This window comes from Lithobates pipiens, unplaced genomic scaffold (genome assembly GCF_037356315.1).
Source record: "Lithobates pipiens isolate NorthernLeopardFrog02 unplaced genomic scaffold, aLitPip1_a1.2 Scaffold_8, whole genome shotgun sequence".
Taxonomy (NCBI): domain Eukaryota; kingdom Metazoa; phylum Chordata; class Amphibia; order Anura; family Ranidae; genus Lithobates; species Lithobates pipiens.
Window position 1 is genome coordinate 147,563,418 of NW_027507903.1, and position 15,915 is coordinate 147,579,332.

The window sequence follows — 15,915 nt, forward strand, 5'->3', positions numbered from 1 at the left end:
GGTCAGTATGGATGAAAACCTGGGGGGGAGACACGGCGTCTAAAACCCGCCTGTGCAGCGTCCCTTTTACAGGAGACTTAGTCTTCGGGCCTGAATTAGACTCCGCCTTAGAAAGGACGGCGGACAAAAAGAAAACCTTTCCCGCAAAAAAGAAAAATTTTCAAAGAAAAATTTTTCGTCCCTTTAAGGAACCCTCTAAATCAGAGAAGAGTTCAACCCCCAAAAAACATTGGTCGGGACATAAAGGGAAAGGAAAAGGGGGCATACTGTTTAGCCGCCCCAATCAGGATCCCAAACCCCAGTGACGTCAGGGTTCCTGTGGGAGGAAGATTAAGCAAATTTCTTCCTCAATGGGAAGAGACAACCTCGAACGAGTTTGTCTTAAATATAATAAAAAGGGGTCATGCGCTGGAATTTCACAGCAACCCTCCTTCCAAGTTTCTGGTGACAAAGCTTCCAAGTCACTCAGAAAAGGCCAGGGCCTTACCTTTACTAATAGGGGAAATGGTAGATCAAGAAGTATTGACACCAGTCCCTATTCAGGAACAAGGGGACGGTTTTTACTCGCACATCTTTGTGGTAAGAAAACCGTCAGGGAGATTCAGACTAATTATGAACCTCCGTCCACTGAATCGCTCCATCCGTTACAAGAGATTTCGGATGGAGTCCATTTATTCCATAAAGAATCTCCTGCAGAAAGAGACATTTATGGCAACCCTGGACCTAAGGGATGCTTATCTGCACATTCCAATAAGGGAGGAATGCCAGAAATTCCTTCGGATGGCAGTGCAGATAGACACAAAGGTTTACCACTTTCAGTGCAGAGCACTTCCCTTCGGTCTATCATCCTCTCCGAGAATCTTTACCAAGGTTCTCGGAGAGGCTTTAGTTCCTCTGAGGCTTCAATCCGTCTCAATTATCCCCTACCTAGACGATCTGCTCCTAACAGCCCACTCAGAGAGCCGTCTTTCTCAGGACCTAGAATTGACTCAACTCAGTCTGAGTCGATTAGGGTGGATTGTCAGTCAGGAGAAATCCAAGACAACCCCAACACAGGAGATCCTGTATCTGGGGTACTGGATCAAGTCTGTAGATCAGAAAATTATACTGCCGGAAGAAAAGATTTTGAATCTGTGGCAGAGAATATCTTTTCTTCAATGCAGCCCCAAGTGTACGGTGAGGGAAGTAATGTCGGTCTTAGGTCTTATGACGGCAGCCATTCCAGCCGTACAATGGGCCAGGTTCCATCAAAGAGAACTTCAGGGTTTTCTGTTAGAACAATTAAAAGGCAGAGATCTGGAGGAGGAGGTATCGATCCCCTCAAGGGTAAAACGCTTCCTCTGGTGGTGGAAGGACAGGGAGAACCTAAACAAAGGGGTTCATTGGGTCCTTCCTATCACTTCAACACTAACAACGGATGCGAGCAGTTGGGGCTGGGGAGCCCACCTAGGCTCAAGCTGGGTCCAGGACAAGTGGACCCCGGAGGAGAAATGTTTCTCTTCCAATTGGAAAGAACTAACAGCAATCCTGAGAGCTGTTCTAGCTTTCCACCCCACAATACAGGGTCACCATCTACAAGTCCGTTCAGACAATACGACGGCTGTAGCATACATAAACAAACAAGGAGGAACCAGAAGTCCTCGTTTGATGTTGGTAGCCAGACGCATTCTCCAGTGGGCAGAAGCCAATCTGGAATCCATTTCTGCAGTTCACCTGAAAGGGGAGCTGAACAACAAGGCGGACTTCTTGAGTCGACAGAGGATTTTGAACCAAGAATGGTCCTTACACCCAGAGGCATTCAATCTCATAACAGCTCACTGGGGAGAACCAGAGGTAGACCTTTTTGCGAGCAAGAAAAATGCAAAGGTTCCCAATTTTTTCTCGCTAAACCCAGGAGATCAACCCCTGGCGGTAGATGCCTTGCAAACTCCATGGACTTTCAGTCTGGCGTATGCATTTCCCCCTCTTCATCTCATTCCGAGGGTCCTAGCAAGATTCCTCAAGGAGAAAACCCGTTTGATTCTAGTAGCACCTTTTTGGCCCAGGAGACCGTGGTTCACAACGTTGCTACAATTGACAGACTGTCCGCCTCTAAGACTTCCCTACAGACAGGACCTCCTGTCGCAGGGACCTCTTTACCATCCGCAGGTCGCCACACTGAAGCTGTCAGCGTGGTTACTGAGGAGGAAATCTTAAGGAGTAAGGGCCTGTCAGACGAGGTAATTGCGACCTTACTACAGAGTCGCAAACCAGTCACGAGAGCTATTTACAAAAAAGTCTGGAAAAAATTCAATAGCTGGCTGAATGGCCGGGACATAAATACGGCTAATATTCTACAGTTTTTACAGGAAGGTGTAAACAAGGGTTTAACCCTAAGTACTATTAAAGTACAGATAGCTGCCTTAAGTGTATACCTAGATGAACGCTTACAGGAAAATCCTTTTGTCGCTAGATTCTGTAAGGCAGTCGCTAGACGCAAGCCAGTCAGAATCACAAAAGTCCCATCCTGGGATTTAGCAGTTGTGCTAAAAGCTTTCTTGGGGTCACCCTTTGAGCCTATCTCAGAGGCCTCCCTAAGGCTTATTACCTTTAAGACAGTTCTCCTGGTGGCAATCACTTCAGCCCGTAGGGTCAGTGAAATCCAAGCACTTTCCATCAGGGAACCATTCCTACAGATCCTAGAAGACAGAGTCATTCTAAAGACAGACCCTGGGTTCTTACCAAAAGGTAGCATCTAGCTTCCATAGGTCCCAAGATATTGTCCTCCCTTCATTTTGTCAAAATGCAGCAAATGAGAAAGAGGAACGTTTTCATTTATTGGATGTGAGGAGGTGTATTCTAGAATATCTTAAAATAACAAATCCATTCAGAATCTCAGACTCCCTTTTTGTCCTTTTTTCCGGACAGCGTAGGGGACAGAAAGCTTCAAAAGTAACCATAGCTAGATGGATTAGGCTAGCTATAGCAGAGGGGTATAAGGCCTTGAATAGAGATCCTCCTGAGGGTGTTAAAGCTCACTCCACAAGAGCGTTGTCTGCATCCTGGGCAGAAAGAGCTGGTGCCACCCCGGAGCAGGTATGTAAAGCAGCCACATGGTCAAGCTTTTCCACCTTTACAAGGCATTACCGACTGGACTTAATGTCTAGTCAGGATCAGGCCTTTGGGAGGAAAGTCCTCCAGGCCGTGGTCCCCCCCTAATCTGGTAAGTACTTGGGGATCCTCTCAAGGGCTGTCCTGGAAGAACACTTGGGAAAACTGGAGTTAGTACTTACCGGTAACTCCTTTTCCGGTGGTCTTCCAGGACAGCACGATCCCACCCTTTATTTGATTGTAGTGATGTACTAATGTTATTACCTGTTATGGTTTATATGTTTTTCAGTTCCATCCTTCGGTTCTTGGTGAATGACTGACCAGGGACCTGAGGGACCGCCTTTTGAACTGTGGCAATGTGTTTCCTGTGTCGATGGGAGGAGCTCCATCTCTCAAGGGCTGTCCTGGAAGACCACCGGAAAAGGAGTTACCGGTAAGTACTAACTCCAGTTTTCTAAAGAAAGATACTTGTTCAGTGTTTGCATATACGTTCGCTAATGTAAGTATCCTGCCTTTACAAGTACCTTTCACGAAAAGGAATCTGCCTTGATCATCATTCATTGTCAATAATTTGGAGAGGGCAGTTTTTTCCCTAGTAGTATGGATGCCCCTTTTGTTTTAGATGTTTAAGCTTCAGGGTAGTTCATGTTTCTCAGTTTAGGGGTCGAATCGGTGCGGAAATGGGTTTCTTGGATGAAAATAATATCTGCTCGATTACGTTTCATGGTTAAAAGCAATTGTGACCTCTTTGGCAAGTTCAGCCCTTTTGCGTTTTTAAGGAAATGATTTTGAGTTGCGTTTGGTCCGACACTGTTTGGAAGCCATTACTGATGCAGTTATGTAGGTCGATGGGTACTCCAGTAAGATCTAGTTATGCAGTAGGAAGTTTTTGGTATATCCAGACGTGAAAGATAATGAAAATATGTCAACCGTAGGATCACACCTCAGGTCTTTTGTTAAGGGTTGTGGGGTGAGACTGGATCAAATTTATTGTGTGTATGATCTAATATGTACTAGGATTGGGGGAGGACCTGCTCACCTATCTTAAGAAGGTAAGATTGGGGGCGTGGCTTGGACATGGCGGAGTGAAGAAGCTCATGGCTAGAGCTCCCGACCCATGACCCGCCTAAATTGGCTATTGAACCACCTTAGCAGTTCTATATAGGAGGAGAAGGCAACCCAGGGTATCAACTAGAGCTAATCTGGCAGCTTCGATCAGTAGATTTCTCCGGCAACCGGCTTTAACGGAGGCATGCCCGGCTGTACCACGTGAGGGAAGAGGGGCGGTAATCCCATCTGCCACATCCATGGCTGCTTCTCAGAGCCAGGTTCCAAACTCGCTGGAAGGGCTCCCCTCACTTCTAGCACCTGCACCGGGGAACCCGAGCGGGTCAGAAGACTCTGCGGGGATGCGGCAAGTCGATGCAGACATCAGGGCCCTGCTACTCGCACTACCGACGAAAGCGGACATAGAAGCCATGATGCAACGAATGGAGGAAAAGCATTGCAGAGATATTCAGGAGCTCCGAGCGGAGGTTAACACCATAGATGACAGGCTTAGCTCAGAAGAAGCAGAAGTGAGCTCTCTGGGGCTCTGGGTCGCCCAGCTGGAGAGGGGACAGGTGGCCTTCCAGGAATGCTTGGCGGATCTGCAGCTTCAGGCTGAAGATTTCGAAAACCGCAGCCGCCGCAATAATCTCCAGATCCGCGGATTACCTGAGGCAACAGGACCAGAGAACCTCTAGGAGTCAATACTGGCGATCCTACAAAGCGTCCTGAGCCCAGACCCTCCTGCCATCCTGGAGTTTGACAGGGTACACCGCACGCTGGGACCTGGGCCACAGGATCCAGACCGTCCCCGGGATGCGATATGCCGGCTTCACCGTTATTCTCAGAAGGAACAGGTGCTCCAGGCAGCTCGGTCCAGGGATCAGATAGATTTTGATGGAGCTCTTATTTCTATCTTCCCTGATGTCTCCAGGGCAACACTGCAGCGTCGGGCTGTGCTAAAGCCCTTGCTTGAGAAGCCGAGGAGGGCTGAGCTGCCATACTGCTGGGGCTTCCCGCTGCAGCTGACAGTTCTTCCTTCACCCTGCGGCGCCATACAGACCTTCCGGATCTATTTTCTTTTTTGGAACTGGCTCCTTTTTCCCTGCCTGAGTGGCTGCAGCTGCTGTCGATGAGGGACAGCAGGCCCGCTCCTGGGGCGGGCCTGCCTCATCGGTCATCTAGACGGAGAAGGGGAGAACAGCTACCGGCAGCCGCACAAGACCCTGAAATGTGATTCATCAGGATAACGCACAGTGAGTGACTTTTCATCTCGTTTTGAGCCTGCACATGTCCCGCATTGTTGAGTGTACCCCTTCTTTGGGAGCTACCCAGATATTGTGCACTCCGCAGTCCTGTGAGCCCTGGCGGGTGGGGGGTATAAGCCTATGCCTGGACACGATTGCTGAACTGGGATTGGGGGGGCGCAGGGGCGAGGTGTGTGTGTGTGTGTGTGTGTGTGTGTGTGTGTGTGTGTGTGTGTGTGTGTGTGTGTGTGTGTGTGTGTTATAAAGGTCTAGGGGCACGGGGATTATCTAAGATCAATGCAAAGCATGAATTATGCCCTTGCCTGGTTTGGTGGCACGGGGCTTCCTTTGTAGTAGGTGATTGGGGGGCATGCCCCAGAGCACGAGGTCCATATGGAGCCCAAGGGGAGGGGTGAGTAAGATCTGATATCCCCTAGCTCTTATTGTACAGCCCTGCCTGCTCTGGCCCCGTCGTCTTCCTTCTCCCCCTTTCATCCATCCTTGCTCGGGTCCTCTCCCCTTTCTTTTCCTCTTCCCTCTCGGCCGTGCCTCCACCCCCCCGTCCTTCATCGTCAGGGGTCCTCTGGTGTGGGCGGGGCCGCTTCTCCTCCTGCTACTGTCTGGGCTCCTCTCCTGTGGCGGATGGTCATGTGGATGGGGGGGCCTAGTAGAGAGAAGAAAAAAAAAAGCTTCCACGATCAAGGTGTGTACCCCTCAGCAGCAGGGGTATCTTGCAGAGAGTAACCTATCTTGTGCCTGTTGGGTGGGAGGCATGTGCTAGTCTCGTTGGGGGGGGGCTACCCCCCTGCCCTCCAGGATCGTCTGTCCCCTTCCCGCTTTGAGACCGGCGAGTTGGGGGTCTGGTTCATGTTTATGTGCGTTGTGCTCGAGATGGTTCATCTTATTGTGTTTTTTTTTTATTGCTTTTCCTCCCTTTTCTTAAAAGGTTGTAGCCTGGCTAAGCCAGGTTGTATTAAGTTGAAAGGTTATTGGCTTCTGTGTTTTGTTTTTTCTACATTTTAACCTCGGGGCCAGACAATACCAAAATATCACTCTGAGTGTCATTCCGGTGGCTCGGGGCAGGCTGGGCCTGAGCTACCGTTTGGGTGGCACTGGGGCAGGTGTGGCTCTTCGTCGCCTCTGGGTCGGGATAGGGGGGCCTCCGACCCCCTCTGTGTCCAGCTACTTCCCCCACATAGGGTTGCACCTCTACGGCAGACTTTCCTTTTGGGAAGTCGCTGGGGCGCGTTGAGACTTGCTCTCACTTACGCCAGAAGCATGTTACATTCTCACTACTCTCTGCCCTTGTCCCCTTTCTTTCCAGTGCTTTGTAATCCTTCAACCAACACCCGCTCTTTTCCTACTTCTTTGATATAAATTTTTTTTTTTTCTGGTACCAGTCACAGCCATGCCGATTTGATAAAACAAAGTCTGTTCTCTTGGTGTCCATCAAAGTGAAAGGGCTGAATACCCCAGAGAAGCATTCCACTGTGCTTGCCAATTTAAAACATATGAAAGCGCACGTGTGTTTCCTTCAAGAGACACATTTCCGAAAAGACAAAATACTAAGACTCCATAACCATTTCTTCGCAGAGGTGTACTACGGGTGTTCATCTTATTCCAAGTCCAAAGGGGTGAGCATTCTTATACATGGTAATACTCCTTGGGTTATGAAGGGGCGTTGGGATGATGCAGAGGGAAGAGCGCTCTTTGTAAAGGGGACTCTTGGAGCAACTTTGGTGAACCTATCCCTCCCCAACTCAAACCAGACTTCATGGAAGGAGAGGTAATCTTGGGAGGGCATGAATTTCTCTATGGACCCCTCGATAGACTCCTCCAGAAACACATCTCAGCTCTACTATACGGCGTTGCGACGTCTCAAGAGAAATCTTTATTCATTCCACTTGATAGCTGTGTGGCGTATCCTTCACCCCCAACCACAGGGACTATGCATTCTATTCATAAACCCATGATTCATATACCAGAATTGATATGTTCATGGTGCCACAGTCGCTCGTATCTAAGGTCACCTCAGCCTCAATTGGCTCTATCACATTTTCAGATCATGCTCCAGTCTTCATAGAGGTGGATCTTCTCCAACCTACTAGGAAGCAATGGATGTGGAGACTTGACGACACACTGATCCAGACCCCAGAAGCAGTGTCAGAGGTGTCAAGAGAACTTCAACAATACTTCTCTGCCAATGTAAGTGCGGAAGTACACCCTACTGTGGTGTGGGAAGCCCACAAAAGCTACGTGAGAGGTCTGTTGATCAAAATAGGGTCCCACATAAAGAAGGACAGAGCTAGGCAGCTTGTAGACATCTTGGGAAAGATCAGAAACCTGGAATCTGCCCATAAACAATCTCTGGCATCCCAGGCCCTAGTGGAGTTGACCGCCTTGCGAAATCAGCTCCGAACACTGGCGCTGGCTAAGGCAAAAGGAGGCGATCGCTAAATGCCGACGTTCATTTTATGAACATAGCTACAAATGTGGAAAGATGTTGGCAAGGGCCTTGAGAATCCAAAAAGCTTGCACGTTCATCCCAGAAATGCTGAGCACCTCACACAACAGAAGAAATAGCTGCTCTTTTCCGGGAATACTATAAAGACCTATATAATCTCCCATTTCCGCAGTCGGAAGTAGATAGAGCCACGGGGGGAAAAAAAAGGCAATCCAGGACTATATACGAAAGTCAGGCCTCCCACAAGATGACCTAAGCGAATTAGATAAGCCAATATCATTGGATGACGTATCCTTGGCACTTGCCCAAATGAAGCTAGGCAAGGCACCGGGCCCAGATGGGTTCTCCCTTTTACACTACAGGGCTTTTGGAGATGTTCTGACTCCACACTTCTTATCATCGTACAATGCTGCAGGGGAGGGAACGGTCTTTCCCAGGGACACAGTGAGAGCGCATATTTCTGTCTTTCCCAAGGAAGGGAAAGACCCATTACACTGTCAAAACTATAGCCCAATCTCCCGATTAAATATTGACCTAAAAATTTTTACTAAAATGTTTTCAATGCACCTGAGTAATCTGATCCCACCACTGGTCCACTCTGATAAAGTTGGATTTATCTCTTGAAGAGAGGCACGACAAAGCCTATTAATCTGATCCAGGCGGCAAAAATGTGGAAAATCCCAATGTTGGTCCTATCAACGGACGCCAAGAAGGCATTCGAGAGGGTGAGCTGGCCTTTCCTATTTGAAACGCTACGTGGCATAGGATTAGGGGAGAGAGTGATGAGCTGGATTCAGGCCATCTATTCTTGCCCTTCGGCCCAGGTTAACGTTAACGGCCTACTGTCCGAGCCGTTTGAAATATCGAATGGAACAAGACAGGGGTGTCCTTTGTCACTACAGATTTTTGTGAACTATTAAAAATGATCCAGATATTGAGGGCCTGGGACTAGACGCCACTCTATCCCCACAAGTAGCAGCCTTCGCAGATGGTATCCTCTTCTTTTTAACCAAGCCCCTAGTGTCAATCCCAAATTTGCTTAAAGCGGTAGTAAACCCGCTATATTTTTTTTTTTAACACCTGCAAAGCAAAAGGCATAATGAGCTAGTATGCACCGCATACTAGCTCATTATGAAATACTTACCTTAGAACGAGGCCCCGACATCTGGCACGATCCACGCCGAGGGAGCTGACATGCTCCCTCTGCGTTTCTTCCAGGTATCGCGGCTCCGGCGCTGTGAGTGGCCGGAGCCGCGATATCGTCACTCCCGCGCATGCGCGCGGGAGATTTCTTTCCGGCCGCCAGCCACTGACGGATTTTCAGGCCGAGAATCCCCTCGTGCGCATGCGCCGCTGCAGTCAGTGGCGCATACCGAGGGGAATATCTCCTAAACCGTACAGGTTTAGGAGATTTTTTTTACCTACAGGTAAGCCTTATTATAGGCTTTCCTGTAGGTAAAAGTTACAAAAAAGGGTATACAACCACTTTAAAGAAATTAAGATATATGAAGGGTTGTCAAACTATTGTATCAATTACCAAAAGTCGGAGGCTTTGGATGTTAACCTACCGGCCTCTTTATTTTCATTATTACGCTCGGATTTCCCCTTTAAGTGGACTACCTCACATATTAAATACCTGAGAATTCTGCTGTCCAGTAAGATAGAGGACATCTTCTCTCTCAATTTGAGAACTTGGTGAGGCAACCTTTACCGAAACAGATAATGGCACATCCTATGGTAGGAGTGACAATCCGGACCGCCTGGAGGGCCTTTGGAGACCTGGGGGGTTGTGCTGATCCCCTGTAGTGGGTAACCCGACTTTCACCCCGGGATTAAGGGATCCTAGATTCCTAGACCTGCAGTCGACTGAAAGATCCCAGGCCAGACATTTTCTCATAAATGGGAGGTGGAAAACTAGACAAATCATGGAGGACACGGCGCTGCAGGGACTTTCCTTTTGGCAGAAAGGCCAGCTTGCTCATTACATTGGCTCCTTGTCGCCACCAGAGGCATCTGAAACTCTTGGAGACGATGTGCTCCAACCAGACGCCAATGAGACATGCGATCTCTTTAACATGCCAACTACTGGTGATCCCACAGCCATATTTCAGACCACCCAACATAGAAAGATGGGAACGTGATCTAGGGCTACAACTTATGGATAAACAGGTGGATCGGATTATAATTTTTGCTAACAAGAGTTCCGTATGTGCAAGAGGCAGAATACAAAGTGCTATCTCGCTGGTACTTTACACCAGTTAAGATACACAAAATGTTCCCTGGGTCCACAGATCTATGCTGGAGATGTGGAGAGGAGGTGGGAACACTCTTACATGCGTTCTGGTCGTGCAGGTTGATCCGACCCTACTGGACAGAGGTACACCAGATCGCCCAGAAATTTACAGATCGTGAGTTGCTGAACTCTCCTGATTTCTTCCTTCTGCACCATCATACAATCCCAACTAAGAGCTACAGAAAATCCTACCATTCCTGCTCACGGCAGCAAAAAGCTGCATCCTGCTGTATTGGAAACAGACCCAGTCGCTGACGGTAGCAGTATGGCTGAAAAAAGTAACGGACGTACATGCAATGGAGGACTTGGTGGCTACCGGAAAAGGCTTAAATACATTTTTTTCCAAGAAATTGTATTTTTGCCACAAATTTATTTACTCCGAGGAGTTCGGAAGGCTAATTAACCGATCCCCATGAAGGGGAATAGTGGCAGAACTTCCTGGCGGGGGTAGAGATGACTGGTCGGGGAGACATGCCAGTGTGGCGTTGCACGACATGGATTCCCCAAAGTCGGTGCGAACCGGCTCCAACTCCACACCTAAACCCTTAAATCATGGCGTTTGCCGGAGAAAGGAAAAAAAAAAAGTATGGGAGTCAGACGGGGTGCAGAGGTCTCATGTTTGATAGGTACATACTCTGCAGGGTTCCAGACAGTAAATTATGATGGCTACCCCTACGAATGCGTGTATTGGGGGTAATGAGCTATACAATGTGTTATACCTCTGTACCATGCCTTGTTGTGCCTTATGTATCGTCGCCCGATATAGCCTGTTAAAGAATTTACAAGGAAAAAAAAAAGGTAAGATTAGTGCCAGAATCAGGCAGTGGTTTGTAACAAAAATACGTATGTGTAAGAGGAAAATATTGAATAGGTCCCGCTTCGTGGGGTTGGGTTTGGTCTTGAAGTATGGTGGTTTAGGCGGTACCGTCAGCTCAGCAGCCTTGAGATGGTAGTCTGCAAGGTGTAGTAGAGGGTGGATGACGTAGTTTGAAAAAGTGGGGATACGTTAGTTGTTGATGAAAAGGTACAATGAAGTAAGGGGCTGCCAGAAATGGTCGTTTGTTACAGGAATTGTGTATAGATTAGGAGTGGAAATGCGGTATGGGTTCTTGGTATCTATAGGGTATTTTGTGCATTGCGGGTGAGGCATTCAGATGGCAGCCTACCTCCATAGCACCATGTGATCGTGAGGAAGGGTGTGGGGGTTATCTGGAAGAGGAGTAATATTTATAGCAAACTAAACCAACAATTCAAATGTTCTGTATCATGTATCGATAACTTATTCAAAAGGCCAAGCAGGTGGTTCAGAAGGTTCATGTTCTTAAACAGCAAAGTTTTAACAGTTCTAGTATAATTCACAGCCTAACAAGTGGTCGATAAGATGTTATACTACCTTGCCCCAGTTGCAGGAAAAAAAAAAACAGCATAACCAATCTCAATTTTTCTACAGACTTAAGGTTGAGACTTAGTAAGTGTTCTATATATCACCTTGTTCATTAAATTTAATTGCGACAGATAGAGGGAATTTTTAGTTATATCAGTGGACAGTATCTTCAGTGTTAATAAAACTCGCAATACTTAGTTGGATTAAGTCAGTGGCATCTCTATATACAAATTTGTGTGCCAATTAGATTGTAAAGAAGATTCCCTTATGTCTGTAGCGGTACGACAATTCTTGTCTGGATTATGTCGTAAAAGCTACGAACAGGTTAACTATAAGGCTTAACAATGCAGATGCATCACCCTATGCTGGTCTTGTTTCTATACTTGAGAGCTGTGTGGGTGGTGACACTCTTAATTACCCGATCTTTCCTGGTATGTGGTCTTACCACACCACATAGCTGTTTGTGGGAGGGGCAGGGTATCAAGTTGCATAGCCATGAACTTGCCCTATAATGAAAAGAGGGTAGTGCAAATTTGGCCTGCCTGGGCAACTGCAAGATTTTTTTTGTGAATAGTTGCGAGAGTCTTGTGTGCATAATAGATTCCTTCTTTGAAGAATTTCCACAGTAATATTGACACAATAGCATAAGTCCGTCTAGTTTGTAGATCTTTTCTATATTCTCCAATACAAAAGTATAGTCAATGTGTTGTGGTATTGCAAGGTTGTTTGAAGCATCTTGAAAAAGTTATACTCCTCCACATAGTCAGTCAGATGTTCATGTTTTCCATGCAGCTTACCTCCGGTGTCACTGAGCTATTAGAAGCTGTTAATATCGGTCTCTGCGCACCCTCCAAGGCAATGGAGTGGAAGTTAGGCTGTACAGGTGAGATTGTGGAGCTGTATTTTGTCCCATTCTTGCGGACGATGGGTATCTGAAAATGGGTGGATTGCGTTTTCATTTGGTCCTCAAGGTAAGTTTTGTCCGTGAGCATGGGATGTTGTATTCTGCATACCAGTTTGGTACCGCCATGTATGGGATGTCGAGAGCTTGACAAAATGTGTCCAGGTCCTCTGGTACTCGAAGTAGTGCTGTTTGACTGATTGGTCGCAGATGACGCAAACTGAAATTTCCATCGATATGTTTTTGGCTTGCAGCACATCTAGCAGGGGGGCGCAGGTCTCTGTATCTGAGGGTGATAACAGAGAGATCTTGGTATATGGAAATCACTAAAAACATTTTTTGCGCAGCACTGTTTACATTAAGTGTCCATAATCTATGAGACAGTCCAAAAAGGTGCAAGTGGATAGATGTAGATCAATAGGTCTGATATTCAGTGATCCCTTCACCACATAAAAAGGATGGCCTCTCACCTCCAACCTTCGACCTAAAAGGTCACTATGCAGTAAACGATCCACACATCTTACAATCATCAATTACCAATCACTAGACTGTGAACGAACGGTGAACCCAACAGGTCCTCATATCATAGAAATATCAGGATCTTCCTCTTAGATCACCAGGTTCATCTGACAAAAAAAGTGTCTTTCATAAAGTCATTGCGATATGCATTAGTATTTAAATTTTAGCTGCCCAAGTATTTCTTGTTGCATTCCTTTAACTCGGGGAGGAGAGACCATAGCCAATCTCTCCTCCCTGAGTTAAAAAGGAATGCAACAAGAAATACTTGGGCAGCTAAAATTTTAAATTTGAGCCCTGTAATTGATCAAGTGTGACCAATCACAGCGCTTACAGAAGTTCTGAATGGCAGCCATCTTCACTTGAGATCGCTATGATTGGCAACAGCTTTTATTTTTTTAAACTTTGGACATAAGCCTCGCATGTTTTATTTTCAGCCTTTTAAACCTATTGGCTGTGGGAATATATTTGAGAGTGTTTGCATACAGTACCTCTGAAACGTTCCGATTTGTGTTAAATTGCAATATTCCCTCCCAGTCTGAACACTCAGTTTATTTATATCATAGGTTAATTACAGGACACAACACCCACTGGCACTTACCCTAGCATCGCAGGAGCAAAAAACTATTTGTTTCAAAAGCAGTGCATTCTCAGCATTGCTGGAACAGGCAGAGCGAGAATGCACCGGAGCACCTTGTCTGCATGGGTCAGGTGATACATCTTGTGAGAGCTGTATGAGAGAAGAAATAAAGCATGTAGGTCACACATCGGGAAGGGTCTAATACCTGGGGCTACAGGGCAGTAGTGAAGAGGATGTTTAAGACAAAGGCCACTATAAAGTTAAATCTGTACAAGGCTGCCCTTTTTATACAAGTGACTATGGAGTGTCACCAAGAAATTTATGAAATGGTGAACAGAACTGCAAATAGATGCCTTCTTGGATTTTTATTCATTTTACATGTAGTTGCAGCAAACTAAAATATTTAAGTTATAAGAGACTTGAAATTCCTTTGGAAACTATCAGCAATAACCAGCCGCCAAAGGCAATATATAAAGTGATGCAGACTTCAGATTTTGGGGCTGGGGCCCACTGATAGTTTTGACAATGGACTATTCACTCAACGTGCTCATGCATTTCTCTCGTTACATGTTCCACCTTAAAAGTGTAACATGTTACCAATGATTCAACGCAGCCTGATTCTCCCTCTGCCCCTGTGACAGCAGTACAGGGAAAGTTTCCTGTACTAGCTGTAACTTTTTGAAATCAGCGCAGTCATGCAGGACTCCATCCACATCATTCATACACATAGCTCTGTGTGTGAATGGGCTACAAGCCTTGGCATCCTTTGCAGCTGTCAGCTTTTAGTTCTCAATGAACTGCCATGGCATTCATTCTTCATGTCAGTGTATCTGCTTGCCCTTGTGGGATGTACAGGCACATGGACAGTTCTGCAGGACACCTGCATGGCACTGGTGCAGTGCTTTACAGGCCCAAACATACACATTATCTAAGATAAGTTAAATTTTCTAAAAATACATTTTTTGCAGCTAAAAAATGTGCGTCTTTAGAAAATTTAACTTCTTTTAACATACAGGATCTGTAGATTCTGAAAGGTGAGAAATGCAATCATGGTTTGCAAGTTTTTTTTTTCCTGAAAATAAATAAAAATATAAGAGGGCTTGTACACATTTTCTTTATTAAAAAGGTTTTTATTCAAATTTGCTTAAAAAAAAAAAAAAAAATATTGTTACATTCCATATACACAAACATTCAGATTTTTTTAACCAGAGATGGACATACTTCAATATAAGAGATGTTTGCATATACTGGGACAAAAAACAGTTACATTGTAAATTATATATCAGTATTGTAAGTGTTTTATTAAAGGGACAGGACAGTACACAAATACAAGTTACCTTCTGAAGGCGTGCTAGATAAACACAAAAATACATGGCAAGCTTTGATAGTAATCAAATTATGTCACACGCTTATGGTATTCGATGTTACTCTAGAATAAAACTAGATTTTGACAGGTCAGGGCCTCAATGGGGTGGTCAGCATACATAATGGCAGGGGTATCCATCAATACAGATGGGCCATAGAAATGAATAGACCAAGAAATAACACTTTCCATCAAGCCCTGCTCGAGTTTTCACCGTGCAGTCCTGCCCATCCAGCAAAAAATGGATATGCATTCCACTCACCCGTCTCATTACTATGGCTCATTTCATACTCCTCTAGGTGGTTGAAGGTCTCCACGAGTACAGATGAGACCTAGGCAAGACTAGACCAAGAGGCATACATGTGTAGTAGAGCTAGACAAAGCCTAGAGTCTGTGCGGCATGAGGCAGGGGTGCAAATTGATGGAATTCTAATGGGGCTGAAAGTACGTTACTACCTAGGCTTCATTGAGGTGGAACATTAAAGGACTACTTCACTTAATTTATTATGACTGGGGTTAAACAAAAACTGCATTATGTATTTTTTGCCTTCCAGAAGTCAATGCTCTAGGCACCTTTTTCACACGTGAAGCAGTATTGCTCTCAGATTTCCTGAAAAGTCTGTTTACTCAATGGGGGTTATTTACTAAAGGCAAATCCACTTTGCACTACAAGATCTGAAATGAGAAAGAAGTTCTGCCGATTTTATCATCCAATCATCTGCTGTTTATATCCCTTGCATGTCCCTCTCACATCTACAGCAAGTGCACTTGCTGTGCAAAGTGGATTTGCCTTTAGTAAATAAACCCCAATGAGTACCACACTAGGGAATCATATCCCTATCAAACAAAACAGAGCATAAAAAGCTAGGTTATGCTCCTGTACTGCCCCTTTGCTAGCCCATGGTGCTTTGGGAATTGTCTGTTAAAGGGGTTTTTTTTTATTTAAAAAAAATTGCCATTTTGTATTTTTTTGTATAATTAAAGAACTTACAAACCTAAAAACAAAAAGTTTACCATTAGCACTTTACAG

At 45.7% G+C, this 15,915-nt stretch overlaps 2 long non-coding RNA genes across 2 annotated transcripts in view; one reads left to right on the plus strand and one right to left on the minus strand.

Moving 5' to 3' along the window:
• Nucleotides 1-15,915, plus strand: part of LOC143963348 (uncharacterized) — a 154,274-nt gene that overhangs the window by 7,089 nt on the left and 131,270 nt on the right. The window lies entirely within an intron of this gene.
• LOC143960769 (uncharacterized) lies at nt 11,611-14,372 on the minus strand. The gene is made up of 2 exons (XR_013270377.1): nt 13,544-14,372; nt 11,611-12,712 (listed from the first exon to the last, which is right to left on the minus strand). It is a non-coding gene; the product is annotated as an uncharacterized LOC143960769 (long non-coding RNA).